This window comes from Neovison vison, chromosome 6 (genome assembly GCF_020171115.1).
Source record: "Neovison vison isolate M4711 chromosome 6, ASM_NN_V1, whole genome shotgun sequence".
NCBI classification, from domain to species: Eukaryota; Metazoa; Chordata; class Mammalia; order Carnivora; family Mustelidae; genus Neogale; species Neogale vison.
In genome coordinates, this window is record NC_058096.1 from 162,786,062 (window position 1) to 162,812,840 (window position 26,779).

At 39.4% G+C, this 26,779-nt stretch overlaps 1 long non-coding RNA gene across 1 annotated transcript; it reads right to left on the reverse strand.

Moving 5' to 3' along the window:
- Positions 1–1,576: 1,576 nt before the first annotated feature.
- LOC122909113 lies at positions 1,577–26,636 on the reverse strand. Its single transcript, XR_006385084.1, has 5 exons — positions 26,597–26,636; positions 14,426–14,505; positions 12,025–12,140; positions 11,779–11,911; positions 1,577–1,657 (listed from the first exon to the last, which is right to left on the reverse strand). It is a non-coding gene; the product is annotated as an uncharacterized LOC122909113 (long non-coding RNA).
- Positions 26,637–26,779: the final 143 nt, after the last annotated feature.

A 26,779-nucleotide genomic window follows, 5' to 3' on the forward strand; every position in this document is an offset into this window, starting at 1 on the left:
TTAAAGGGTGAACTTTATGTCATGTGGATTATATGTCAATAAATCTACTTTAAAAATGCTTTCTCTATATAAGTGTCCAATGCTGATGTCTGCCTATGAGACAGACATCCACTCCACTCTGAGTTCATCATAAACCCTGTATTCTGTTGTATACACACATACTCCAGCAAGTTCCCTCTAATCCACATAGATACATATCATTCTGTGACTGATACACACACCCACTTGATGATAGAGAATTTCACAAGACTTCTGGGGTTCAGAGTAGAAACAGAGGATGTGGAATTCATCCAGCACAGTAGAACCTGGGTAGGAGGCAGGGAGGTATGAGGAAGGTCTTGGGTAGGTAAAAGGCCATTTATGAGTGCAAGATAAGAAAAATAACAGGTAATTGAAAAGAAACTGCTTTAAAAATTAAGGAAAGCCATGGAATTATTAAGCAAAGTCATCAAGGATATTAAGTCTGGTGTCCTTTTTGAATGGTTAAAAAAGAAGTAACAGGAAATTAAGCTTAAAAAAAATAAGTTGCAGTAACTTTAACTTTTTTTTCATAAATCACAGAGAATCACAGAAAAAAATTGCGATCAGAAATTATTTTTGCAGAAGTTAAAAACCTCAATAAAAAGCCTATCACCAAAGAATTTCTGGATAGGTACTAGAGAAGAGTACACATGCAAGAATTAACGTACCAGATCATTATTTTCTAAGTTTTAGGCTGTTTTGAGCATTTCCCCATAGCCTTAAATAATTATCTTAAGCCAGCTGTGTTCTGATTGTGTTAATTCAGTTTCTTTTATTTCCCATCTGACAAATGGTGTGCATTAAGTTGTGTTTGTTAACATTAATGTAATAAATGAGCAATTTACTCTGTCTGAAAGAAGTCAACAGCCTCAAATGCACTCATGGAAGTATAATTATAACAAACACCTGTGTTACTTTCCTTTCACAAAGAGTACAATAGTGACCTCCTTGAGGCAGCACCTTTGGATAAAGTGAATAATAAAGTGCTCATCACATCATTTATTTCTTGTCCCTCTGATGTGCCAGCAAGCATGTGTTCTTTTCAATTAATATTCTTTTCCTTGTACAAAAGCTGTTTGACAGTAAGAGTTGTATTTTTGGAGGGAATAAATTAGGTGAAATAATGGATGTGAAATTTGGATGAGGTTTAAGATAAAAACACTATTCATAACATTTTTCAAAGGATTTTGTTCTTTAAAAGGGGCAGTCTTGGCAAAGTTTGTGCAGGCAAGATGATGAATTCCTTGAGAGCAGAGATTTTCTCTTATTCAGCTTTGTGCATACAGGTTTATTGGACTCTTAACCCATTGAGTTTTAAATGTGAAAAACAATTTTTTTAACTTTTTCTAATCACGCTTCATCCATTCTGTGTCTGATCTTCCTTGCCTGATCTTAACAATATCAAGGGCAGATGATATTTGTTCCAGTACCTTTTAGTGATTCATACTTACTTCAGTCCAGTCCAAAACTTAATGTCATATCTGACTCAAATCAATTCTTCCCTCACACAGCATAGTCCTGGGCGGGTTGCTGTTAAGATTGCTTAATCTCTGTCTTCTGGTTCTACTCCTCTGGAGTTGGAAGTGATAAGGAAGGTGGCCTTTCTTAGAAGACAAGCTTTCTTTTTAAAGAAGATCTAGATTTATGGGAAGACATACCATGTCTGTGGGTCAGAATACTTAATATTGTTATAGAGGGCACAGATTGCATGGAGCACTGGGTATGGTGAAAAAATAATGAATACTGTTTTTCTGAAAATAAATAAATTGAAAAAATTTTTAAAAAAAGATGACAATATCCTCCAAACTTATCTATAGATTTGGTGTAATCTGAGTCAGAGTCCCAGATGCTGGCATTTTATTTTATTTAATTTTTTACAGAAACTGAGTAGCAGAGGAGAAAATTCATTTGGAAATGTAAGGGATCCATAACAGCCAGCTGTCTTGAGAAAGAACAAAGTTGGAAGGCTCACACTTCCTGATTTCCAAATTTCCTATAAACATACAGTAATTAAGAGAGTATAATACTGGGGTGCCTGGGTGGCTCAGTCATTAAGTGTCTGCCTTTGGCTCAGGTCATGATTCCAAGGTTCTGGGATCAAGTCTCAAATTGAGCCCCAATATCAAGCCCTACTAGGGCTCCCTGCTGAGGGAAGCCTGCTTCTCCTTCTCCCACTCACCCTGCTGTGTTCCCTCTCTTGTGGTCTCTCTCTGTCAAATAAATAAAATCTTTTAAAAAAAAAAGAGAGAAAAAGAGAGAGAGTGCATAGTACTGAAAAATAAACATCTCCATCAATGGAATAGAACTGAAAATCCAGAAATAACTAATACATTTATAGTCAATTGGTTTTCAACAAGAATGCCAAGACAATTCAATAGGGAAAGAATATCCTTTTCAATAAATGGTGCTCAGGCAACTGGATATTCACAAGGAAAAGAATGAAAAAACTGTGAAAAAATTAATCCAAAATTAATCATATTTAAATGTAATCATTTTGGGGTGATGAAAATCTTCTAAAGTAGTTAATGGTGATGGTTGTACTACTCCATGAATATATTAAATTCCGATGAATACTACACTTTAAATGGGTGAATTTTATGGTTTGTGAATTATATCTCAATAAAACTACTTAAGGATTAAATAGTTGAAAAATACATTTGGATATTTATGTGATCAGAGTCAAAGAAGGCCTTTCTGAGCATGTTACCAAGGTAAAAAATATAACAAAAATGATTTATATACTTGATTGTAAATTTTTTATAAATTCTCTATCAAAAATACTATTAATAAAATTTATTACACAAGACACAGTTTTAATAATATCCTTAATATATAAAAAGTAGTTAAAATCAATAAGAAAATTATCAATACTTAAACATAAATATAAAGACTATGAACAGACAATTCACAAGATAAGAAATAGAACTACCCAACAAATACATATAAAAATATTAACATTTATTGGTTGTTAGAGAAATGCTAATTAAAATACAATGAAATGCCTCTCTCACCCACTGGATTGGTGAAGAGTTTTTAAAAGTATAATACCCATGGGTGGTGAATATTTGGGAAAATAAGATCTTCATACACTTCTGGTGGGTGTGTAACTCGGAATAATGGGGCTGAAAGCAATTTGGCAATATAAATCAAATGCTTAGAAATATGTTACTACTTTGAGCAATTCCCTTTCTGGAATTACATTCCAAGAAATAATGCAAGAGTTATTCAAAAGAGTATGTACAGGGTTATATATCCTTGTGAACTTTTGTCAAAAAATTAGAAACAACCTAGGTGCCTAACAGTAAGAGATTAGATCTAGTCATTATAATTGTTTGGGGGATATCAGAGTGGACTTTGCTACCCAGCATCTGTTCTCTCTTCATTCCTAGAATCCCAAGAATCCCAGTACTCAGGAAAGATTGATAACAAATTTCCCATTCCCTCAGATAGAACTTGGTTTAACATGTGATTCATAGATAATCATGACAATACAGGTCAATGAGATGCAGAGAACAGCTTGCTAGGGGGCTTCTAGCAGTTCTAGAAGCTTCTAGAAGTAACCAGTCTTTCCCTGGCCTTTGGTACACCCAGATAGGAGCCCAGAACTTTGCAACCATCCCCAGTGTCTTTAACGACGCAGCTGACACTAGGAAAGGGAAGAGAAGAGAGGCTTACAGGAAAATGGAGCCAGAGCCACCAGATTTAGTCAGCCCCTGAAGCCCCTCTTCTTCTGGACTTAAATCTATAGCTATAAACTTCATTATCATTTGAGCTGGATTGAGAGGGTTTTGGGGAACTTGACATCCTAGATCACATGTAAGTTACTCTACCTCTTCACGACCCCCCAAAAAGGGGAGTACAAATAGCAAAGGGCCTTCACTTTATTCCTCTGTCTTTAAAATACTCAGTTTGAGTATCCTCCCCCTCCACCCGACTACATCTTGGGCAGACACTGCAGATTTTTGGATGGGGATAGAAATCATAGAATGGGTAGGCTTAATGGAATGAATCACATTTTTATTTTTACTGATCTCCAACTGCAATTTACCATTACCTACACCAGGAATGGATGGAATGGAGCTTCCCTGTGTTGAGGTCTCCCAACAAACTACAAGTCTTCTCATCAAAGAGCTAGCGGGGATGCTCACTGCCATGGGAGGTGTGACAGCCAGCCAACATCAGCTGAGTGAGAACTAGTAACACAAATGATACCAGTCAGGTGAAAGCTCTTTACCTTCTTCCTTATATTCTTCTCTTCCCATATTCTGAGTATGGAAGAACCAGAAGAGGGATTAGGGAGGACAGATGATCGTGCTCATGGAATTCCCACTGCTGGAACAGGCATGTTCCTGTCCCCACTCCTTGGGGTGGATGCCTGCCATAAACAATATATGCACTGCCCTGATGGAAAAAAAACTGGCCCGATCTCTGATTTCTCACTCCGTGGGCATAGCCCTTGGATTTTTCTGACATAAGGATGTCACAATGCTCACAAATAAAAGTTTGCTCTTAGCAAACGAATTAAATGATTTACAGCCTGAAGCAGCAGGGATGATGGATGTTACTTTGGTCACTGACTTTTTTTTTTTTCAGATTAATTCCATGAGGCACAGTGATCACAGACTATGTAATTCTCTTTTAAATTAGAAATTCTAATAATCATTTTCCTTTTACCAGTTTTCAGTGATCAGAGAGACATTTTTGTAAATGTTACACAATGATTCCAATAAAAGGAAAGGGCTTTCATTCTTTGCAGGTAACAGTTAAAGCTGTAGGGCAGGGCTTTCCTTTCCATTTTTTTAAATAAGTATTGTTGTAAATAAAACCTTAGAAGGGATTATACTCCTCTCCAAAAATAAATGAATCTTTTCGTTCTGAGAATGATTCGATATAATTCACTGAAGTGTGACAGTCTGGGTTCCTTCTCCAGTCTTGCTCTTTTCCAGGAAGCTCCACTGACTTCTTGCAACTTCTGGTTTTTATTTTATCTTAATTTTTCAAAATCAGGCCAAAAATGCCCAGAAATAAAATCTAGGAACAGCAATAATCTCAGCAATCCACCAGCCTGAAGAAGGTAGGGGCAATGATGACCTAAATTGTCCTTTTCCTAAACTGTATCCCTAAAGCAGGGACTTCAATTTCCTTTGGACCATGTTGGAACCAAACAGAAGTTGTGTTATAGGAGAATACAGTAGATATTACTGGTTTGGGGCTTCTCTGCAACCATTTCTCTTTCCTATGTGCTCATTAGTTTCCAATGTTATGATTACCCTTCAATCACTAATAAGGTCTTGTGGGACTATCACTGAAGTTCTCCTTCCATTACTCCTCTGCCCAGCTAAAGAGAAAGTAGTTGATTTACATCAAAGCAATTCTTTGCTCCCTCCTTGGAATACAAATCTTGAGCTTAAGAACAAAGAGACTGAAAATTAGTTTAATTCCATCTGACTGGCAGCAATTGCCCAGATTCTTCTTGCTTTGAGGTGGCTGCTGAGGATCTTTCTCTCCAGGCTCTGGGACGGACTGTATGCTGATCTCGTTATCCAGCTTCCCAGGTACCATATTGCCCTTGTGTTCCTTCAGGTTCATTTCTTTTTCTTTACTTTTCTTTTCTTTTTTTTTTTTTTAATATTTTATTTATTTATTTGAGAGAGAGAGAGAGAGAATGAGAGAGAGAGAGAGAGCATAAGAAGAGAGAGGTCAGCTGGAGAAGCAGACTCCCTGCCCAGCAGGGAGCCTGATGTGGGACTCAATCCCAGGACTCCAGGATCATGACCTGAGCCAAAGGCAGTCGGTTAACCAACTGAGCCACCCAGGCACCCAGGTTCATTTCTTCTTGCTTGAAATGGCTCAAGGGAGTTACTGTGGTTGAAGCCAAAGGACCAAACTGATACAGAGAGTATCAGTCCTCACAAATCCCATTCTCAAAAGCAGTTTTATTTTTATTTGTTGTGTTGGAATATTTAAAGATTTCAACAAATTACACAGTCCTTAGTTCTTTCCTATAAGATGTGTATCCAGTCTGAGCAGTCTGATGTTACTTTCTAGGATTATAAATATTTTGTATTTGTATTTTGTATTTGTACTTTGAGTTTTCTTCTTTCTCTTTTGCCCACTACTCTCCTTTCCTTCCAGGCAAAAGCGCACAACTGTTGCTATTTAAATAGTCCTTGGAAAGAATATGAAATATTTTCCTTTCTCATGTTTGAATTATCATTTTGGAAATATAGCTTTAAAAATTCCCTTTTGAGAACTTGAACAATGAAAACTAATATATCTTACATAAAGGTGTAATTTTAAAGCCCATGGGAATGAATAGGTCATCAAGCCTATGGGAACAGATTGGTCACCAAGGCACACAAAAGGTTGTAAGCGTCTGTTCATATCTTCTGCCCATTTTTTGATGTGTTTCTCTGTTTCGTGTGGGTTGAGTTTGAGGAGTTCATTATAGATCCTGGATATCAACCTTTTGTCTGTACTGTCATTTGATGCTCATCATCATTAGCCCTCAGGGAGATTCAAATTAAAACCACATTGAGATATCACCTTACACCAGTTAGAATGGCCAAAATTAACAAAACAGGAAACAACATGTGTTGGAGAGAATGTGGAGAAAGGGGAACCCTCTTACACTGTTGGTGGGAATGCAAGTTGGTGCAGCCTCTTGGGAGAACAGTGTGGAGATTCCTCAAGAAATTAAAAATAGAGCTTCCCTATGACCCTGCAATTGCACTCCTGGTATTTACCCCAAAGATACAGATGTTGTGAAAAGAAGGGCCATCTGTACCCCAATGTTTATAGCAGCAATGGCCACAGTCGCCAAACTATGGAAAGAACCAAGATGCCCTTCAACGGATGAATGGATAAGGAAGATGTGGTCCATATACACTATGGAGTATTATGCCTCCATCAGAAAGGACGAATATCCAACTTTTGTAGCAACATGGACGGGACTGGAAGAGATTATGCTGAGTGAAATAAGTCAAGCAGAGAGAGTCAATTATCATATGGTTTCACTCATTTGTGGAGCATAACCAATAGCATGGAGGACAAGGGGCATTAGAGAGGAGTAGGGAATTTGGGTAAATTGGAAGGGGAGGTGAACCATGAGAGACTATGGACTCTGAAAAACAGTCTGAGGGGTTTGAAGTGGTGGGGGGGTGGGAGGTTGGGGTACCAGGTGGTGGGTATTATAGAGGGCACAGCTTGCATGGAGCACTGGGTGTGGTGAAAAAATAATGAATACTGTTTTTCTGAAAATAAATAAATTGGGAAAAAAAAAGGTTGTAAGCGAATAAACTATTCAAACAGCTCTAAGGTCACAAAGCAAGTCATCAAAGAAAGAGTAGTTGCACAGATCAATACATTGTGATATCTTTTTTTTTTTTTTAAAGGTTTTATTTATTTATTTGACAGACAGAGATCACAAGCAGGCAGACAGGCAGGCAGAGAGAGGGAGAGGAGGAAGCAGGCTCCCTGCTGAGCAGAGAGCCCGATGCGGGACTCGATCCCATGACCCTGAGATCATGACCTGAGCCGAAGGCAGCGGCTTAACCCACTGAGCCACCCAGGCGCCCCATTGTGATATCTTTTGACAGTGAACATGAACATCTATAGGGAATTGCAATCACATGGATGAATGTTCTGTGAAAAAAGTCAGACACCAAAGTTCACATTCTTTATGAATCTGTTTATGTAAAGTTAAGACCAGGCAAAACTAAACTATGGTGTTAGTTCTTAAGAGAGGAGTTAACTTTAGAGAATTGGAGTAATGACTGAGTGGCGTACGAGGGAGGTCTTGGGGATATTGAAATGTTCCATTTCTTGACCTGGGTGATAAACACATTAGTATTCCTTTATAATAAAACATGGGGATAGTTGTTTGTTTTGTGTACCTTTCGGAATATGTATTTTACCAGAAAAAAAAAGCTTTAAGAAGAAAAGGCAGTATTTTTTGTTGTTGTTATAAAGAAAAACCTTGGCCTTCCAGAATGGTGATTCTGAAGTCTGTTTATTACAGAAAAGTCAGTAAACTTCTCTTTATTTACTGCTCTACTGCCTCCCTTTTCATTTACCTTCCCTTTGATCAACACCTCTCTAAAAACACATTGCTTCTACTCAGGAACAGAGTACGAGTTACTAGGAAAATATTTCAGATTTACTATTTGACTGTAGCTCCAATTCTGATAATTGAATTAACTAGTTTATAGTTTATTATTTTGTTCAAATCATTATGAGTAAAGTTGGGAAATGGTTTCTTTGTGAGCAAGATAGGGGACTCATCGCTATATGAAATTTTTACTTTTATATTTCCCAACTGGGGGATGTTTAAATATACAACTATAAATAGGTTCTAGCATGTGTTTTTAATTTTTTTTAGATTTATTTATTTGGGGGAGAGAGAGATTGAGAGAACAAGTGGGGGTGGTAGGCAGAGGGAGAAGCAGACTCTCTGTGAGCAGGAGACCAACATGGGTGGCTGGATCCTAGGACCCTGGGATTATGACCTGAGCTGAAGCCAGATACTTAAACCACAGAGCCACCTAGGTGCCCTAGCATGTGCTTTTAGTGTTACATATTTAACTGGGGTTTTTGTTTGTTTGTTTTCAATACATTTAAAAAATTATATTAATGTAATTTTAAGTCATTTATATTTTAAAGAAACTTTAAAACAACACAATATTTCTTCCATATATTCAATGTTTTTTAATTCAAATCCTGATTTGTATGCTATTCAAAGTGCGAGCACTGGTTTTGAATTAAACCTGTATTTTGAGCACTGAAAAATAATTCAAAAGAAAATATTTAATGTCTTTTTGTTTTCCTTCTTTCAAAAGAAAAAAAAATCTTCCACTTGAGTAAAGGCTAAACTGCAGTGATAATTCAAACAATGAGAAAGGAAAAGATTAAGATTTGCAGTTGTATGGAGATGAAAACATCTCATTCTAGATTTGGAAGATCCAACTGTAAACTAAACTTGGTCATCATTCTGTAAGTTGTTAAAATGGTTAAACATTTATATAAGGTACCTAAATTCAACTGAGATTCTATACAGTTTATCTAGAGTGATAATTGCTTTCTTTTTATTTGTTTTCAACCAAATAAAGATAATTACAGTTATGCTGACAAGATATTCAGGAGGAGGAGAAAAAAAGAGGCTAGAGCTACATATCTTTATATCTATGTATCTATCATACTTAAGTAGTATTCTATTACCTTTCTAACATACTCGAAGCATATTCTTATTTTTAAATGAAATTCTGGGGCCTAAATCTGGAGATCATTCCTAGTTTCCTAATAGGTTGGGACATTTGTGGTTAAGAGCCTAAACTTTTCAGCAGACTTTAGTGGTATTTTTTACATAATGTTTCTATGACTGGACCACCTGGATTTCCAAGTTTCCCATTAGGGTGAAAAATAAGCCATCCCACCCAATCCTCAGAACTGGAACTTGGCAAAAAGAATGGATTCAGCATTCTTAAAATTAAAGGCCCATGTGAATGACTGCTTCACAAATTTAGTTAACAACAGAGGTCTCAGCTGTTCTAATCTACTGGTTATAGCACTGCTTGGATGGGCTGATTGGCAATGGGAATATGGCCTCTGGCTGGTGACAGTTGCCTTATGGCTTTAAATTACCCCTTTAGGGCGCCTGGGTGGCTCAGTGGGTTGGGCCGCTGCCTTCGGCTCAGGTCATGATCTCAGGGTCCTGGGATCGAGGCCCGCATCGGGCTCTCTGCTCAGCAGGAAGCCTGCTTCTCTCTCTCTGCCTGCCTCTCCATCTACTTGTGATTTCTCTCTGTCAAATAAATAAATAAAATCTTAAAAAAAAAAAAATTTAAAAAAAAAATAAAAAATAAATTACCCCTTTAGCTGGTAGAAGGCCAAAAAAACTAGTCTTGTCTAGATTGTAGACAGCTACATCAGTCTTTTCAACAGCCCCGCAATAGATGCAGATCTATTGCCACTGCTAGAAACACAACTCCAGGAGAGTGTCTGAACAATGGGGGTGGGTGGTAGGATAGCTTTTTAACAACCCACCACCCCCTCATGGGCCAGCCAGCACCACCACACTAGGGGTATGATACAATGAGACAGAGAAAATTACTCTTGGTTCTTGCTACCATTTCTCTGTATAGTTGTTGGTAAGTAATGGAACCTCTATTCCCTGATTTTTCCATTTGTTTCATGAAAATGCTAATAACTGCTAAGAATGATGGTTAGATCAATTGGCTTAATCAGGTAGCATTTTTAATTCCTTGCAGGTGTTATTTACACCTGAGCTGTAACTCAGTCAACAAACAGGGTTTATTTCGTCTTCACCGTGTACAGATTCCAAGATAGTTCTAAGAGCTTCTGAGAATTATAAAGGAAGTAGAGCACACATCTCTATTCTCAAGGAATTATTATCTTTCAGGCGAGATAGGACCAACCCCAGTGAGAGCTGGTAAGTACGCTAACAAAAGTATAACCAACTGCAGCCACTGACAAGGACTCTGATGTTCCCCCAGTGGTCTGTGACCAGATTCAGATGTGGAGAACTACAAACTCTGCTGGACCCAAGTAAGAAAATCAAGGCTTATAGGATGCGTTCACTACTGAGGGTATAATTATTTTGGTATAAATCATTTTAGTGTAATCTCATGCTACAGTGTAATTTTTGTTTGAAAGGTTTTATTGTGCAGAAAAAATTTTTATGGTAAGAAAGGATAGATTCAATCCAGTAAAACTACGTTATCATTAAAATTATCACTTTTGTTAATATACAACTCTCCCCCTCCAAAAAAAGAGAGATGCACACATGTACAAAAATGATGGTTTAAAAATCTAGTTTTAGGAGACTGGGGAGTTAATGAAAGAGTAGCAGAGAGCAATGTACATACTGCATATGCTACTTAACTTGAAAGATATTTAATAATAACCCATTTCCCCTACTGCAAGTAAAGAAATTAGTTGACCCTTGAATAAGTGGAGGTTAGGGGTAATAACCCCTTGCACAGTGGAAATTCATGTATAACTTTTGACTCTCCCAATTTTTTAAAAAGATTTTATTTATTTATTTGACAGAGAGAGAAAGAGTACATAAGCAGTGGGAGAGGCAGAGGGAGAAGCAGTCTCCCCACCAGACAGGGAGCCGAACGTGGGGCTTGATCCCAGGACCCTGGGATCATGACCTGAGCCAAAGGCAGATGCTTAAACAACTGAGCCACCCAGGCACCCCAGCCAATTAAACTAAAAATAACCTATTGTTGACCAGCAGCCTTAATATAACATAAACAGTCAATTAACATATGTTTTGTATGTTATATGGATTACATACTTCATTCCTAGAATAAAGTAAACTAGAGAAAAGAAAATGTTATTAAGAAAATCACAAGAGGAAAAACATGTTTACAGCACTGTACTGTATTTATAAAAAAAAAAAATCCACATGTAAGTGGCTCCACCCACTTCAAGCCCGTGTTGCTTAAGTGTCAAGGGTCCATCAAATCAGAGACTATGCTCAGAGGGGAGGATAGCTAAGCAGTATCATCAAATCTCAAAGGAGAAGAGTTACCCAAAGAAAAGCCCTAAATTTAGCTATTAACTGCATATTCATCAGCACACCTAAAAAAACCTTCTCATACATTGATTTGCAGCATCTTAATATTAAAACAAAATAAAAATCCCGAGCAGGTTATGTTGTCCAACTGATATTCTTCAAGCTCAAATTATCTGTTATGGAGCTGCACATGATTTCTTTTCTTGCATGCTTACCTGCATTGCCTGCTCCATTGCTTTCTTCTAGTGTCCCTTTTTCTCCTGCAAAATTTCCTTAATCATCTGGATTGTTCTAATGTGGAGGAGTTCACTTTGTGGTAATTATTATGATCCACGCTGTATACCTCAACTGAAAAGAAAATAAGCCTTACTTGAGACTCACTTTCATGAATCCTTACCACACTTGCTTGATCTTATAATCAGATCTCTATCTTTGAAGTGCTTAAATATGTTCATGCATACCTGTGTACCATTACAGAAAGTTGTTATATCCTTGTCATCTGTTTCTTTGTGTATTTTCAGTTGACTTGAGTTTATTCATTTTCTTGTGAAACCTTCACTTCTTTGCTTGCTATCTTCTTTTTTAAAAGTTAAAGTCGATTAATTAACACAAAGCATATTATTAGTTTTGAAGGTAGAGTTTAATGATTCATCAGTTGCATACAACATCCAGTGTTCATTCCATCACTCGCCCTCCTTAATGTATTAAGCAGTTACCCCATCCCCCACTCACCTCCCCTCCAGCAACCCTCAGTTTATTTCCTAGAGTTAAGAGTCTCTTACAGCTGTTTGGGTATGGAGTCGACCACCCCTCAATTAGACAGAGAACACTCTCGATAATGCAAGTCACACAGCGAGGTTTATTTGACAAGCTTAAGCTTGGGCCCAAGTATACCCCACACAGCAGAGTAGGGACTTGGACCCTGAGGCTAGTTAAGGCAGGGGTTTTTATGGGTCATTAGAAGAGGCTTGGGACTGGGGGAAGAGGAGAAGTTTCAGACTTTTCTGCAGTAGGCTGATTAGCTGTTGCCAGGCTGGTTACAGGGTTAGGTACTTTCTTGGAAGTGTTTACAGGGTTAGGTATAGCTGTTTTTCCTGGAAGAGTTTACAGGGTTAGGTATTCCTGTTACTGAAGCAGGGTGGGCATCCCTGGAGCTAAAGTGAAGTAGGGGAAAGTTCAGCCCTTGGGCCTGAGATGGCTGCCCAAGCTAAGATGGCTGTACTTACGCTAACCCACTCTTACAACAGCTTGTCTCCCTCTCTGATTTCGTCTTATTTTTTTCTCCCCTTCCTTTCCCTATGTTTATCTGTTTTGTTTCTTAAATTCCACATGAGAGAAATCATCGTGCCATCTCCTTTGTAACTTTCCTACATTAAGGTAGAGTAGGCAATTGTGTGCTGGTTAACCAGATCTTTAAAAACAAAACAACAACAAAAAAAACCCATATTTCAACTGCTAATTTCTGTGGTACAAATATTTCCCAATTTCAAAGTTCCAAGGTTTCATATCCAGCTCAAAAATTCCTGAATATTTAACCATTGACTCTCGTGATAAAAGCTGGCTCTAAAAAAGCAATAAGATTACTGCTAGTTTTACAGTGACTTAGGACAGCATTTCCACTAACTGATCATTCACTCATACCACCACAAAATTCTTCCAGCTGCGGGCATGGACAATCAACATATTTCAATGTGGAATCAATGATGGGTAAGAATCGTTCCCTCAGTGCCTCCCTGCAGAGCTCAAGCTAAATAAGCCAACTTGCTGAATTACTTAGAACCAAGTATTTATTGCATCCCAAACAGATATTTCCCACTTGTCAGAAAATGTAATAGAGCCCAGATACCAGTTGCTGTTTGTTTTCTGCTGTGAGTGCCGACTAAATGGAATGGATATTCAATAAGCTGTATTAAACCAAAGGATGCATTTTCAAAGTGATGAGGGAGCGATTCAAGAGCCAACGTTAATGTCAGAGGGAATTATGGGTATGAACACTTTCTGTTACTGTGTAAACCTGACCCTGCTACAAAATGTTCAGGGGCATAAATAATGACTACATAGAAGGGTTTTTGCTCTTGTAGGTTCAAACACAGAAAGGCAACTGACATTTTCAATGTCAACATTTTGGAGGATATTTTCCTGATTTCTGAGGATACCTATTATTTCAGCATGTGCTGATAAAAAACAACCAGAAGGAAAATAAAGGTTAAAAGATCTGAAATATGGTAGGAAAAAAATTTTCCATCAGTGTTTTAAGAAACACTGATGCTGGGGCGCCTGGGTGGTTCAGTGGGTTAAGCCTCTGCCTTCAGCTCAGGTTATGATCTCAGGGTCCTGGGATTGAGGCCCGCCTCCGGCTCTGTGCTCAGCAGGGAGCCTGCTTCTCCAGCTCTCCGTCTGCCTGCCTTTCTGCCTACTTGTGATCTCTCTCTCTCTCTGTCAAATAAATAAATAAATAAATAAGAAACAAACAAACACTGATGCTACTGAAAATAAAAATCGAGGGTTCTTCTATTATAATCAAATGATATGGAAGGTAAAGGAAAAGAACACTGTTAAAAATTCTCTTCCCAAATCAGCATGACTTCAAATTTCCTGGGGCAGGGGACATGACTAGAAACTGAATGGTAGCCCCTCTCCCCTCTCTTCTCTGTCTCCCACCTTCAAATGTTGATGGGAGATTTGGCCCTGCTGTACTTCTGGATATTGACCCATACATCTACTTTCCCAGTGTTGGCATCACTATGAGCCATGGTAAAAGAGGGGACAGCATCTTGCAGTTCTCACTCTATTTCACTTGTGATCTTTCTTCTTTATGCATGCCTGTGCAAATCTTACCACTCACATTTGTCCTCTCCCTACCTTCAGCTTCCATACCTCATTTGCAATGGTGCGTGTTGAGAGTAGACTTTCTGAGGCAAGTTTTCTGGTCATGACTGGTCCTATAATCATAGTATAAAAACCACCAAGTTATAACCTTTTCACTTGTCAACACCTAAACCAAATGCCATGCTTATTAAATAGAAATGAAAACAAGTATCACAGTTTGGCCTCTGCAGGAAGCAATCTCTGAGAGCTTAATGTTCAGGGAATGCCCTTGTGATCAACACTGATGGGAAGGAGGGTGAAGGTGAGACTGAGAAGAAGCTGAGCTGTGATAAAGACTCATCTGAATTCTCCCGTTTTGGATGGAAATGTTTGGTCCTTTGTATTCCAACCTTCAGCCATTATTAGGTGTGAGTTTTCCTCCAAAGGGCATGGTGAGATGGATGGATCTTTGTAGGTGAGGTGTTCCCTGAAGGGGCCAAAGGCTGTTCCATTGAAAATCTCACAGCAGTTAAGTGAATAAGCCCTTCCCTAAAGGAAGATTTGAGCACATCTTCATGTGCCCCCCCTCCCCCCCCCAAATCTCCTTACCCCATAAATATCTACCATAGTTCACACATCATCCTTCCTTTGTAAGAGCACAAAAGGCTACTGAACAATGTATCAAAACTATTTGTAATTTCAACAAATGGTGCTGGAGAAATTAGATAGCCATAGGCCATAAACAAACAACACCCTGACCGAAATCTCTTACTTTATGCAAACATTAGCTCAAAATGAATCATGGACTTAATGTAACATGAAAACCATACAACTTTTAGGAAGGACAAAGGAGAAAATCTTAGGGACCTCAGGTTAGGCAAAGAGTTCTTAGACAACATCAAAGCATAAGCCCATTGAAAAATCAATACATTGGATTTCATTAGATTAAAAACTTTGTTATGAAGGGGGTGCCTGGATGGCTCAGTGGGTTAATCCTCTGCCTTCGGCTCAGGTCATGATCTCGGGGTGCTAGGATCAAGCCCCACATCGTGCTCTCTGCACGGCGGGGAGTCTGCTTCCCCCTCTCTCTGCCTGCCTCTCTGCCTGCTTGTGATCTCTCTCTCTGTGTTACATGAAGAAATAAAAAATCTTTAAAAATAAAAAAATTAAAACTTTGTTCTGCAAAAGTCCCTGTGAAGAGGATGAGAATATAAGCTGCCTATGGGAGAAAATATTTTCAGACCATAAACTGACAAAAAACTAGTATCTAGAGAACATAAAAAGTTTTTAAAACTCAGTAGTTAGAGGGAGGAGTCAAGATGGCGGAGAAGTAGCAGGCTGAGACTACTTCAAGTAGCAGGAGAGATCAGCTAGATAGCTTATCTAAAGATTGCAAACACCTGCAAATCCATTGGCAGATCGAAGAGAAGAAGAACAGCAATTCTAGAAACAGAAAAACAACCACTTTCTGAAAGGTAGGACTGGCGGAGAAGTGAATCCAAAGCGACGGGAAGATAGAACCCGGGGGGAGGGGCCGGCTCCCGGCAAGCAGTGGAGCAACGGAGCACAAAATCAGGACTTTTAAAAGTCTGTTCCGCTGAGGGACATCGCTCCAGAGGCTAAACCCGGGCGAAGCCCACGCGGGGTCAGCGTGGCCTCAGGTCCCGCAGGGTCACAGAAGGATTGTGGGTGTCTGAGTGTAGCAGAGCTTGCGGGTATTGGAACGGGAAAGCCGGCAGCAGAGACAGAGCCGACAGTAAGCTCGCAGCTCGGTGTTGCCTTGAACCGGCCGCAGGCTCGGTGAGCTCGGAGCGCGGCCGGAGGTCAGGCAGACGGGAGTTACTGGGTGCTGTTCTCTGAGGGCGCACTGAGGAGTGGGGCCCCGGGCTCTCGGCTCCTCCGGGCCGAGACCAGGAGGCCGCCATTTGTATTCCCGTCCTCTGGAACTACACGGAAATCGCTCAGGAAACAAAAGCTCCTGAAAGCAAACCCGAGCGGGTTACTCAGCCCGGCCCCTGGTAAGGGCGGTGTAATTCCGCCTGGGGCAAAGACACTTGAGAATCACTACACCAGGCCCCTCCCTCAGAAGATCCAACAAGAAATCCAGCCAAGACCAAGCTCACCTACCAAGGAGTGCGGTTTCAATAAAGGAGAGCAGCAGAATTCCAGAGGAGGAGAAAGCAAAGAACAGAACTCATGGCTTTCTCCCTGTGATTTTTTTAGTCTTGCAGTTAAAGTAATTTTTTTCTTTTTCATTTTTTTCTCTTCTTTTGCTAAATTTTTTTAACTTTTACCCTTTTCATTTTTAACGTTTTTAACTAGTTTATCTAATATATTTTTTCTTTTTCATACTTTTCTTTATTCGTTTTCTTTTTTTAAATTCCTTTTTTTTTCCTTTCTTTTTTTTTGAACCTCTTTTTATCCCCTTTCTCCCCCCTCACGATTTGGGATCTCTTCTGATTTGGTTAAAGCATATTTTCCTGGGGTTGTTGCCACCCTTTTAGTATTTTACTTGCTCCTTCATATACTCTTATCTGGACAAAATGACAAGGCGGAAAAATTCACCACATAAAAAAGAACAAGAGGCAGTACTGAAGGTTAGGGACCTAATCAATACGGACATTGGTAATATGTCAGATCTAGAGTTCAGAATGACGATTCTCAAGGTTCTAGCCGGCTCAAAAAAGGCATGGAAGATATTAGAGAAACCCTCTTGGGAGATATAAGAGCCCTTTCTGGACAAATAAAAGAACTAAAATCTAGCAAGTTGAAATCAAAAAAGCTATTAATGAGGTGCAATCAAAAATGGAAGCTCTCACTGCTAGGATAAATGAGGCAGAAGAAAGAATTAGCGATATAGAAGACCAAATGACAGAGAATAAAGAAGCTGAGCAAAAGAGGGACAAACAGCTACTGGACCACGAGAGGAGAATTCGAGAGATAAGTGACATCATAAGACGAAACAACATTAGAATAACTGGGATTCCAGAAGAAGAAGAAAGAGAGAGGGGAGCAGAAGGTATACTGGAGAGAATTATTGGGGAGAATTTCCCCAATATGACAAAGGGAACGAGCATCAAAATTCAGGAGGTTCAGAGAACGCCCCTCAAAATCAATAAGAATAGGCCCACACCCCGTCACCTAATAATAAAATTTACAAGTCTTAGTGACAAAGAGAAAATCCTGAAAGCAGCCCGGGAAAAGAAGTCTGTAACATACAATGGTGAAAATATTAGATTAGCAGCTGACTTATCCACAGAGACCTGGCAGGCCAGAAAGAGCTGGCATGATATTTTCAGAGCACTAAACGAGAAAAACATGCAGCCAAGAATACTATATCCAGCTAGGCTATCATTGAAAATAGAAGGAGAGATTAAAAGCTTCCAGGACAAACAAAATCTGAAAGAATTTGCAAACACCAAACCAGCTCTACAAGAAATATTGAAAGGGGTCCTCTAAGCAAAGAGAGAGCCTACAAGTGGTAGTTCAGAAAGGAACAGAGACAATATACAGTAACAGTCACCTTACAGGCAATACAATGGCACTAAAATCATATCTCTCAATAGTTACCCTGAATGTTAATGGGCTAAATGACCCAATCAAAAGACACAGGGTATCAGAATGGATAAAAAAACAAAACCCATCTATATGTTGCCTCCAAGACACTCATTTTAAGCCCGAAGACACCTCCAGATTTAAAGTGAGGGGGTGGAAAAGAATTTACCATGCTAATGGACATCAGAAGAAAGCAGGAGTGGCAATCCTTATATCAGATCAATTAGATTTTAAGCCAAAGACTATAATAAGAGATGAGGAAGGACACTATATCATACTCAAAGGGTCTGTCCAACAAGAAGATCTAACAATTTTAAATATCTATGCCCCCAACGTGGGAGCAGCCAACTATATAAACCAATTAATAACAAAATTAAAGAAACACATCAACAATAATACGATAATAGTAGGGGACTTTAACACCCCCCTCACTGAAATGGACAGATCATCCAAGCAAAAGATCAACAGGGAAATAAAGGTCCACTGGACCAGATGGACATCACAGACATATTCAGAACATTTCATCCCAAAACAACAGAATATACATTCTTCTCTAGTGCAAATGGAACATTCTCCAGAATAGATCACATCCTGGGTCCTAAATCAGGACTCAACTGGTATCAAATATTGGGATCATTCCCTGCATATTTTCAGACCACAATGCTCTGAAGCTAGAACTCAACCACAAGAGGAAGTTTGGAAAGAACCCAAATATGTGGAGACTAAACAGCATCCTTCTAAAGAATGAATGGGTCAACCGGGAAATTAAAGAAGAATTGAAAAAAATCATGGAAACAAATGATAATGAGAACACAACAGTTCAAAATCTGTGGGACACAACAAAGGCAGTCCTGAGAGGAAAATGTATAGTGGTACAAGCCTTTCTCAAGAAACCAGAAAGGTCTCAGGTACACAACCTAACCCTACACCTAAAGGAGCTGGAGAAAGAACAAGAAAGAAACCCTAAGCCCAGCAGGAGAAGAGAAATCATAAAGATCAGGGCAGAAATCAATGAAATAGAAACCAAAAAAACAATAGAACAAATCAACCAAAGTAGGAGCTGGTTCTTTGAAAGAATTAATAAAGTTGATAAACCCCTGGCCAGACTTATCAAAAAGAAAAGAGAAAGGACCCAAATAAATAAAATCGTGAATGAAAGAGGAGAGGTCACAACTAACACCAAAGAAATACAAACTATTATAAGAACATACTATGAGCAACACTATGCCAACAAATTTGACAATCTGGAAGAAATGGATGCATTCCTAGAAACATATAAACTACCACAACTGAACCAGGAAGAAATAGAAAGCCTGAACAGACCCATAACCAGTAAGGAGATTGAAACAGTCATTAAAAATCTCCAAACAAACAAAAGCCCAGGGCCAGATGGCTTCCCGGGGGAATTCTACCAAACATTTAAAGAGAACTAATTCCTATTCTCCTGAAACTGTTCCAAAAAATAGAAATGGAAGGAAAACTTCCAAATCATTTTATGAGGCCAGCATCACCTTGATCCCAAAACCAGACAAGGATCCCATCAAAAAAGAGAGCTATAGACCAATATCCTTGATGAACACAGATGCGAAAATTCTCACCAAAATACTAGCCAATAGGATTCAACAGTACATTAAAAGGATTATTCACCACGACCAAGTGGGATTTATTCCAGGGCTGCAAGGTTGGTTCAACATCCGCAAATAAAAGAAAGAACAAGAACCATATGATACTCTCAATAGATGCTGAAAAAGCATTTGACAAAGTACAGCATCCCTTCCTGATCAAAACCCTTCAAAGTGTAGGGATAGAGGGCACATACCTCAATATCATCAAAGCCATCTATGAAAAACCCACTGCAAATATCATTCTCAATGGAGAAAAACTGAAAGGTTTTCCACTAAGGTCAGGAACACGGCAGGGATGTCCATTATCACCACTGCTATTCAACATAGTACTAGAAGTCCTCGCCTCAGCAATCAGACAACAAAAGGAAATTAAAGGCATCCAAATCGGCAAAGAAGAAGTCAAACTATCACTCTTCGCAGATGATATGATACTACATGTGGAAAACCCAAAGACTCCACTCCAAAACTGCTAGAACTTGTACAGGAATTCAGTAAAGTGTCAGAATATAAAATCAATGCACAGAAATCAGTTGCATTTCTCTACACCAACAACAAGACAGAAGAAAGAGAAATTAAGGAGTCAATCCCATTTACAATTGCACCCCAAACCATAAGATACCTAGGAATAAACCTAACCAAAGAGGCTAAGAATCTATACTCAGAAAACTATAAAGTACTCATGAAAGAAATTGAGGAAGACACAAAGAAATGGAAAAAATGTTCCATGCTCCTGGATTGGAAGAATAAAAATTGTGAAAATGTCTATGCTACCTAAAGCAATCTACACATTTAATGCAATTCCTATCATAGTACCATTCATCTTTTTCAAAGAAATGGAACAAATAATCCTAAAATTTATATGGAACCAGAAAAGACCTCGAATAGCCAAAGGGATATTGAAAAAGAAAGCCAACTTGGTGGCATCACAATTTCAGACTTCAAGCTCTATTACAAAGCTGTTTCATCAAGACAGCATGGTACTGGCACAAAAACAGACACATAGATCAATGGAACAGAATAGAGAGCCCAGAAATAGACCCTCAACTCTACGGTCAACTAATCTTCGACAAAGCAGGAAAGAATGTCCAATGGAAAAAAGACAGCCTCTTCAATAAATGGTGTTGGAAAAATTGGACAGCCTCATGCAGAAAAATGAAATTGGACCATTTCCTTACACCACACACAAAAATAGACTCAAAATGGATGAAGGACCTAAATGTGAGAAAGGAATCCATCAAAATCCTTGAGGAGAACACAGGCAGCAACCTCTTCGACCTCAGCTGCAGCAACATCTTCCTAGGAACATCGCCAAAGGCAAGGGAAGCAAGGGCAAAAATGAACTATTGGGATTTCATCAAGATCAAAAGCTTTTGCACAGCAAAGGAAACAGTTAACAAAACCAAAAGACAACTGACAGAATGGGAGAAGATATTTGCAAACGACATATCAGATAAAGGACCAGTGTCCAAAATCTATAAAGAACTTAGCAAACTCAACACCCAAAGAACAAATAATCCAATCAAGAAATGGGCAGAGGGCATGAACAGACATTTCTGCAAAGAAGACATCCAGATGGCCAACAGACACATGAAAAAGTGCTCCCCATCACTCGGCATCAGGGAAATACAAATCAAAACCACAATGAGATATCACCTCATACCAGTCAGAATGGCTAAAATCAACAAGTCAGGAAATAACAGATGCTGGCGAGGATGCGGAGAAAGGGGAACCCTCCTACACTGTTTATGGGAATGCAAGCTGGTGCAACCACTCTGGAAAACAGCGTGGAGGTTCCCGGCAATTGCACTACTGGGTATTTACCCTAAAGATACAAACATAGTGATCCAAAGGGGCACGTGCACCTGAATGTTTATAGCAGCAACATCCACAATAGCCAAACTATGGAAAGAACCTAGATGTCCATCAACAGATGAATGGATCAAGAAGATGTGGTATATATACACAATGGAATACTATGCAGCCATCAAAAGAAATGAAATTTTGCCATTTGCGACAACGTGGATGGAACTAGAGCGTATCATGCTTAGTGAAATAAGTCAAGCAGAGAAAGACAACTACCATATGAGCTCCCTGATATGAGGAAGTGGTGATGCAACATGGGGTCTTAAGGGGGTAGGAGAAGAATAAATGAAACAAGATGGGATTGGGAGGGAGACAAACCATAAGTGGCTCTTAATCTCACAAAACAAACTGAGGGTGGCTCGGGGGAGGGGGGTTGGGAGAAGGGGGGTGGGGTTATGGACATTGGAAAGGGTATGTGCTTTGGTGAGTGCTGTGAAGTGTGTAAACCTGGCGATTCACAGACCTGTACCCCTGGGGATAAAAATATATGTTTATAAAAAATAAAAAAAAATATTAAAAAAAAACTCAGTAGTTAGAAAATGTACATGAGACATGAACAGACATTTCATTGAAAAGCTCACTGAAAGCATTTCATTGCCATTGCCATTTGTAAATGGCAAATAAGCATGTGAAAAGATTTCAGCATCACTAGTCATCAGGGAAATGAAAATTTCAAAATACTGTGGCTTAAAACAATCACCATTTTGTTTTCACCATCCTCTGGGTCAGGAATTTAAGCTCATCTGGATACATACTTTAATCCACATGGTGTCAGTTTGTGTCATTCAGATGCATTCAGTGGAGGATGGGCTGGAAATCTCAGAAGTCTGGTGCTCTCCACATGGCCAGCGGAGCTTGGGATATCAGAGTTTCAATAGGAATGATAAGAATTGGTAAATACTGAAGCTATGGATCCCTTAAGTCCCAGTCTTGGAAATTATAGAATCACTTCTGCCACATTTTAGTAGTCAAAACAAATCACAGCTCAGACTGAAGGGGAGAGAAAACAAGACTCCAATTTTCAATGTGAGAAGCAGTAAAGAATTTATGACTATCTTATTCTACCATGGGGGTGATTATTCAATTATTTGAAAAACTTCTTTGTAGGAAGTTTTTACAAATTAAGTTTTTAAAAAGGTCAAGTTTTTAAAAATAAATATTGAGATTTTCAAGTTTCTTATTTTTATCTTGTCAGTTTTTGGCAAGTTATGTTCTCTAAATATCTTGCCTACTTTATCTATGTTTTCAAATTCATTGGCATAAAGCTATTTGTAGTATTGCCTCATTATCATCCTAATGTTGGTAAGATCTGTGATTACATCCTCTTTTCCAAACCTGATAGTCGTCATTCATGCTTTTTTTTTTCTTCATTAGTTAGCTAGAAGTTTATCAATTGTATTAATCTCAAAGTACCAACTTTTGACTCATATTCCATGGATTTGCTTTTTTACATATCAATATGCTCTGGAGAGCTTTCCAAATTAGTGCTGTCATGGTATTTCATATTATGGGGGTACCAGAATTTATTTAATCATGGACATTCTTACTAATTTTATTTCTTTTCTTTCCTTCTATTAGAGTAACTGAAGGAAACATCATTTTATATACCTTTATGTGCACATGAGAAAGGACTGATTCCCAGAAATTAAGTTGCTACGTCAGAGAGTTAATTTTACATTTTTAGATAGGTAACTTCCAAATCATTTTCCAAATGGCTGTATCAACTTGCACTCCCGTGTACTGGGTAGATGTATTCCCCATCGTTTCAGGTTCTTGCCAATACCTAGTATCAGGAACTCTTTTCATTTGTGTCATCATGGTTTGAATTTCCATTTCCTTGATCACAGGTGAGTATAAGCATCTTGTGCCTATTTATGACTTGAGAGTTTTCTCTTCTGAGGAGGATTTTTAAACTCTATTTTCTACTTTTTTATTATTTAATTTTTCTTTATATATTGAAATTATTAAATCTAGGTCTGTTTCAAATTTTTGTTCTATTGTGTCTTTTTTCACACAGAGGTTTTATATTTTGATGTGGTAGTATTACTCACTTCTTTCCTTTATGGCCTAGCATTTGAATCTTGCCAAAGGAGGCCTTTTATCTGCTTCTCAAGAGTTCAACTGATATTCATTGACTAGTCAGAGTCTTGTGTCTCTGGAGAGCAATTCTACCAGGAGTTCTAGAATCCAGCCCTTAGGGACAATACCCCTCTTTCCCCACCCTACTGTGGTAGAGCTCTTAATTCCCAGGACTTTACTCCAAATTTTAACATCATAACATCAGCCCCCTCATCAAACCCTTCCTTCCATACAATCTTGAAAACAATTTGGAACCACAGAACACCAGAAGGAATGTAGAGAATCATCCAGTTTCAAATTCTCATTTTCATAGCTGAGGAGTAGATGATTGAAACCTTCTTGTCCAACATGGTAACCATTAACCGCATGTGGATTTTTATTTTTTTATTTTTTTAAAGATTTTATATATTTATTTGACAGACAGAGATCACAACTAGGTAGAGAGGCAGGCAGAGAGAGAGAGAGAGAGGAGGAAGCAGGCTCCCTCCTAAGCAGAGAGCCTGATGTGGGGCTCGATCCCAGCACCCTGGGATCATGACCTGAGCCGAAGGCAGTGGCTTTAACCCACGGAGCCACCCAGGTGCCCCCACATGTGGATTTTTAAACTGAAGTTAATTAAAATAAATTAATTAAAATAAAAAATTCAGTCACACTAGACACATTTCAAATGCTCTATAGCTACATATGACTCATGGCTAATTTACTGAACAGTGGGATTTAGATAACTTTCATCATTGCATAAAGTTCCAGCGGTTGTGCTAGAGCTTTGTTATTTAAAGGGTGGTGTGCAGGGATGCCTGGGTGGCTCAGTCATGATCCTTGGGTCCTGGAATTGAGCCCCACACCAGGCTCCCTACTCTGTGGGAAGCCTGTTCTCCCTCTTCCACGCCTCCTGCTTGTGTTCCCTCTCTCACTATGTCTCTCTCTCTGTCAAAAAATAAATAAAATCTTTTTTAAAAAGGGGGGGGTGATGTACAGGACCATAGGCATCACTGGGAGCTGATTAGAAATAGAGAGTCTCTATTAATTAATAATTAGGTCCCATACCAGACCCACAGAATTGGAATCTGCAACTTAACAATATCCCCACAAAGTCCGCATGCAGATTAGACTCAGAAGCCCTCATCATGTGATTTTTTTCCCCCCAAGGTCATACAGCTGGTGTCCGGGCCCTTCCCTTGATCCAAGTATCATTTTTCCTTACTATCTCTTTTCCTCCCCCTCTCCTTCCCCTTCCTTCTCCTTCTTCTTCATTTTATTTATTTATTTATTTTAGAGATTGAGCAAGAAAGAGAGAGGTCCTTTACACAGAATGGGCAGGCAGGGTGGGGAGAAGGGTGGAGTGAAAGGAAGAGAGAGAATCTCAGGCAAATCCCACACTGAGAATAGAGCCCAACATAGGGCTTGGTCTCATGCCTTGAGATCATGACATGAGCCAACATCAAGAGTTGGATGTTTAACCAACTGGGCCACTCAGGTGCCCCATCCCATGTCCTTATTATCTCCCTACTATACTTACTTTCTCACTTTGTTTAGTTACAGCACTTATAACCATTTATAGGTCAGTCAGGCCATTGAAGCCCTAGAAAACCCTCCATGTTTCAGCCTCATTCCGATTTGCAGACTTCTGATAAAGGCCCAGATCCCTACGATGGCACTTTCCCTAGAAAAAATCCTTCTTGGGATTAAAGCTGACCTTGGAACCAGCAGGGCACCAATTATCAATCTGTGTGGTACACTTAGCTTTGATGATATAACGGCTGCATTTAGTTTTTTGGACTCCACAGCGCGGGCCTGCAGAGCAGACCATGCACTTGCCTTAAAAGTGTCACAACCTGACTATCCGACTGGAGAGTCAAAGTAAGTCCTGATGACCTTCCAAAATAGGCACTCTCATTCAAGGTAATTGGATGGTAGGTCACTATTTAGAAGATTTAGTACATTTAGAAATTGCACCAGGTTGTCCTGGAACTTTGAGAGATCTGTTCTCAGACCTTTTTAGTACATTGTTTTTCAGCTACTAAAACATAGGGGACTCACAGCAGGCACATAGTAGATAAGAATGGATGAATAATAGTGAAGGGAAGGGAAAAATTCTTCTCTACCTTCAAGGTCTTCCAACTGGACTTAAATTTATATGAGACAGATTAACAGAAGAAAAAAATCCAGTGGTTTACTACGTGTACACAGAGACCTAATAATGAAACTGAGACCTAAAGAAATGACCAAGGCAGGCAGTTTTTATGCTTTTCAGACAAAGTGACAATATATCTGTGAAGAATTGACAGGATACAGAAAACTTAGCTTCGAAAGCTTCAATTAGTAAGGAATTCTAAGCCAAATTTGGGCTGGGGTCGTAAATTAGTAAAAAGTAGATAGGGTTGTTTATAAAGCCTTCTTGGCTCTAAATTTCCCGTCTCTGGCGATAAGGCTGTCTCTTTATGTACATCCTGGTGCACAGAGGGTACCTATCCCATGGAGATTTATTTCCTGTTTTCAGGGGACAGAGGAGGGTCTGAGTGTCCTTTCTACATAGATTCTCTTAAATAACTTTTATTTAAAATAGTCAATATGCTAAAGTAGCACTTCTGGGGGTAGCCTGCCTTTGGCCCCTGTTGTAGGGAGAGGTATAATTACAAAACCAGGCAGTATCTGATGGCTAAAAGACTTGAAAACGGGTCAAGAATGTTGACATTTATGTTAGTAAATCCTTCTCAAGAACTCTAAGTTAACCTAAACACTGACTTTACATCCCTCCAATATATATACCGCGTGAGGCTAACGGCAGTTGCTGGTTCTGGCCACTATTATAACCCCAGCACATCAGTGAATATTGACTTTAGAGTCTTGAGCCACCTTTTCCCCTAGGCTACCCACCTGGAGGGACCGGCTGGCGGAAGGCCAGAGTTCTCTCCACTGCTGCAGTCCCGTTCGCCAATGCAGCGTCTATCGGATACTATCTTAACTCCTCCAGCGAAGGTCCCAGGGTACTTCCAGAATGCCTGCCTCGTGTCCAGCAGTGACAGTTAATATTAGCGTTTGATGCATTAACACGGGTATTACTGAAGCCACTTGCTACCTAACATTTCTAGGTGAATCTTACCGGTTCCAGGGTTGACAGCCCCACCCAGCGCCCACACGGGATCGCGCCAGACATTAGGGCGCACGCGCAGCTGGTGAATGTGGGTGGAGAGAGCCGGGCACGCGCGCGCGCGGCCGCGCGGCCCTGTGGTGCAAGTGGGAGGGCGACGCATGCGCGGGCGGCGGTGGCCTTAAGGGCGGCGGA